This window comes from Anoplophora glabripennis, unplaced genomic scaffold (genome assembly GCF_000390285.2).
Source record: "Anoplophora glabripennis isolate ALB-LARVAE unplaced genomic scaffold, Agla_2.0 scaffold798, whole genome shotgun sequence".
NCBI lineage: Eukaryota > Metazoa > Arthropoda > Insecta > Coleoptera > Cerambycidae > Anoplophora > Anoplophora glabripennis.
Window position 1 is genome coordinate 107,932 of NW_019417128.1, and position 4,316 is coordinate 112,247.

General features: G+C 32.0%; 1 long non-coding RNA gene across 1 annotated transcript; it reads right to left on the reverse strand.

Annotated features, from left to right (window-relative positions):
* Window positions 1-2,924: 2,924 nt before the first annotated feature.
* On the reverse strand, window positions 2,925-4,039 carry LOC108911684. The gene is made up of 2 exons (XR_001964514.1): window positions 3,924-4,039; window positions 2,925-3,135 (listed from the first exon to the last, which is right to left on the reverse strand). It is a non-coding gene; the product is annotated as an uncharacterized LOC108911684 (long non-coding RNA).
* Window positions 4,040-4,316: the final 277 nt, after the last annotated feature.

Genomic DNA, 4,316 nt, shown 5'->3' on the forward strand with positions numbered 1-4,316 from the left:
AGTTTTTATTGTAAATACCTTAACCAGCAACCTGAAAATTTGAACAAAAGTTATTGCTGAATTTACAAAATCCTGAAAACTACGACAATGGCATGGCATTGTCTAAGCCTTAAACCATCACCTTAAACTTTAAGGTGATCTTCAGCCTTCACGTTAGTCAGAGATGAGATTTGCTTCCTCTGAAAAGATAGGGCGGTTCACGTTCCTCTTCTATAGAGGAATCACTACGAAGAAAGATGAGGTGTTTCATGAGCTATTTCATTAATTTACTTGGAAAATAGAAAAATGGAAACCGTAAATCAAGCAGAACCTTTCACTTCTTCGTCTTTAAGAAGAATGTATCAATATTACAAAATGACGCATAAAGAGTTGAATTTTTATAATAATACAAATTGCACTATTAACATAACATTGAGTTACGATGTTAAAAATCGGTCAATTTCTGCCCCACTCTGCAACTTTCTGTAGCTATCGTTCAGATGACAATATCCGCGTAAGATCGGATAAAACTTGTTCAGCCTCTACTTTTTGTCAGAATCACTTATGAGAAAGTTCAAGAATCATACATCGATGTCATTGTCTTCATCTTCATCGCTGCTCTCGTTATCACTCGGTGTCTCAAGGATGTTAGAATGATCTGAGGTTATTGGGAGGGAGTCTAGATAACGCGCGTATCCAAAGAATCATAAAAGCACCAGCATTACATGCATTACATGAGAACAGCAACCAACCACTCGTTCTCCGACGTTACATCCACAGTAATGACCAAAAATGCGAAAAACTGTATTAATGAGTAGCTTATTATATATACGTTCTATTTTTTGTCCATGTATACTTTTTTAAGTAATATTTATAAATATTTATACGTACGTTACGTTTGATCCCCCATGCGTTGGATTCTAGGCTTTATGTCTCCTTCATTTCCTTCTTATACGGAACATTTTCCCCAGAAAATACTGGGTTGCGATGTTTATTCCCACCAATTCAAGCATACTGGAACCAGTTACTATAGCTAGGATAAGAGGGGACACAAAGCAATCAATTTTGCAAACTGTACCTTCTGAGGTAAACAAGTTTCATACAATATTACGCATGTATTCATAACTGGAACATTTTCTTCTGGAAAATGCCGGCTTCATACGTGTATTTGCATCAAATACAAGCCTACTGGAGTTATTTAACATTACAAAATTTTACAAAATGTTTCGGAGTTGGTTGAACATGGATCAATGTAAAATAATCAACGTAGAGGCTGAACAAGTTTTACTCGATCTTACTAGAATATTGCCATCTGGACGATTTTCCCCGCAGAATGTCAGTCTTAGAAGTGTATTTTTATCAAATATTGGAATCATTTAAAATACCTACAGAAAGTTCCAGAGTGGTGCGGAAACTGACCGTTTTTTAACATTGTCCTTTAAAAATTCATTACTCGTGCTTTTCCATGCTTACATGACTTTCTGTTGCCGTATGCGTTTCCCACGGGAATTTGACACGCAATGAAATTCAAGCTTTGTTTCCAACAGTCGGACGCATGCGTTTTCCGATATAATGAAGTTCAAAATTAATTGTTTCGAATCAAATGCGATTGCTCTAACTATTGAAAACTGTTTCTAAACCTATAGTATTCAGGTACTGTAAATGTTCCAGTACTGTAAAAGTACCGCAGTTTTGATATCAAGTTTTTACCCGATGCCACTTGGACTAGCACTTTATTTTCCGTGACTCCAGTTAGTAATTTAATACGTAAAGTGCGACGTCGTATAATCTATTCTTGACGTCGTAAATTACTTGAAATATGACGTAGCAAACCGCATCCTTTAATACATTTATTACATATTTTCATTTCGGAAGCAAATTCCAGCAAAAACCAAATCTTTAACCACATGTAAGTGTGTGTTAAATTCAATAGAATTCCAAAGTATAACAGTTTATTTTGTAAAAAAAAATTAGAGTTAATATATCTACAATTGTAACAAAAATCACAATTTATAAATGAATACAGAAAATGTCAAGTAAGTATCCTAGGTGAAAAAATTATACTTACATAGTTTAGCTTTAGTTTTGGTGGACCCAGGCCTACCCGCTCAGTTATGTCCTCATGTCGTTGTTTCAGCAATACTGCTGACTTGCTCATGTCTGTCATTTTATTCATATTAAGAAATTAACGATTAATGAAAATTATTTTTTTTTGGAATGTATTGAATATAATTTTATTTTATATTTTGTAGAACTGTCTTAATACATTTTAAATAAGTGTTCAATTACTGACTTTTAATGCTTAGCATTTCTAGGTTTAAAATTATACTATATTTTCTCTGCTTTGCGGCAATACTCACTTTCTTGGCATTTTCTACTACCTCTACAGGAGCCAAGTTTTTGTAATCTAGCTGTAACACAGATCGTAGAATGTGTTGCGAGATACAGGGTGTTGAAATATAACATATTTCACTCTTATTTAAAATCCCTAAAATGTTCGTCGTAGATTAATACAACTTGGGATAATTACATACTTTATCTTCTTTTATTGGAGTGAAGCTATTTCATAAATTTTCATGTACTTTTTCTGCTACCAATTTTTATAATTTCAACGTTCTTTTAATAGTTATGGTACTGTATGTGTCTTTGGAAGTTGTAAAACCATCTATTTTTTGAAATCTTTTTTCTTTTCTATTTATTTAACTACAAATCTAAAAATTTCTTTACTTTCAGGTAAGGGGAACGTGAATATCTGTTCGCAGAAGTTAAATGCATTCCGGTAAGTAACATTGCCTTTTGACCTTTAGAGATACAAAAAAAATTGACATAATATACTATAATATTAAATTTTATTGTGAATACGACACCAATTACTCCATGTCACGAAATCGAAGGAGCTTCTTCTTGAGTGTATAGGTTTAGAATAATGTTTAAATCTTAAGAAGTCTTATGAACCATTTGTTCTATATTTTCTTCAATAGGTAAATATTACAAAACAATTTTTAGGCACAATTTGCTATATTGCATATAAAAAAAGAAAAAATATATCCTTAAAACTATTTGCTGCCGCAGCGTTCAAGGTTTCTCATACCCAGACGGTTTTTGGAGGACTTCTTGGTGGTGGTCTATATGTTGGGTATATGATACGTGGTCTATCTGCAGAAAAATATATAAAGGAAGATTAAAACGAAATCTAAATGGAAGCAGCGCTTTAAAATAGTTATAAACAATTTTAAAATCAACTTTTAAGGGCCCCAATTGAGTGGCCAGCAAGATCACCGAATCTTACCCTATTAGATTTTTATTTTTTTTGGGAATATCTAAAAAGCAAGGTTTATGCTACTAAACCTAATGACATAGCCGAGCTTCAACAAAGAATCAGGGATGAAATTAGGCAAGTAACGCCGGAAGTGTTAAAAAAATGTTCGCAACAAAGTGGGCGGCAATTTGAAAATTTTTTTGCATTAAAGTAGTTTCAGTAAACATTTCCTTATTTATTTTTTTCCGACACATTGCTTATAAAAAGTAACAAAAAAATACGTAATTATATTTGCCATTGAAAAAGCTTTAAAAAAGTGCCATTAAAAAAATTTAGGGACTGCTGCAACCCCTCACATATTAAAAAATAAACAAACCTCTTTGTAATATGAGCCATTGAAAATAAAAATTGACGTGTTTCAGGAATTTTGCGACGAACATTTATTTATTAAGTTACAGAAATTATTCCAGTTAAGCTTTCCACTCGGTATATGTTTATTATAAGCAAGTACGTACAAATCAATATCAATTAAATGACAAAATTAAGAACACAAAATGTTAAGAAAAGTTACATAATGATTTGAGATGATAAATTTGTCAAGTCTTCGTTCAAGTGGAAATAGACTTTTGCAATTAATTTATTATATAATTTCAGAAAAATATATATGCAGATTTAGTCAACTTACCAGCAGAAGCTGAGCCTATGGCAAAGGCTATGGCTAGTAAAACAATAGTAAACACGTTTAAAAATCTCATTTTTATATTAGCACACGTTAGTTGATTTTACGTGTCGAACACTATGTGGTTTTCTTCTTATATACTTACCAAACAAACGTTTGTTCAAGGGGACTTTTCTTGTTATCGTTGCGATATAATTGAAATGAAATCCCCATTTACCAGCGCTCTAGAAATCTTTTAAACTTTAACACTGCAAAGATAATAATTAATGTAAATAAACCCGACTTTGCAGTATTATATTTTTCCATTTTCGTTAATTAATTTTGATAATAGTCACAGTTAAACATTTCAAGTTAATTTTATTTCTCGTTGAATTTTAATATTTTAGTGTTTTTTGAATT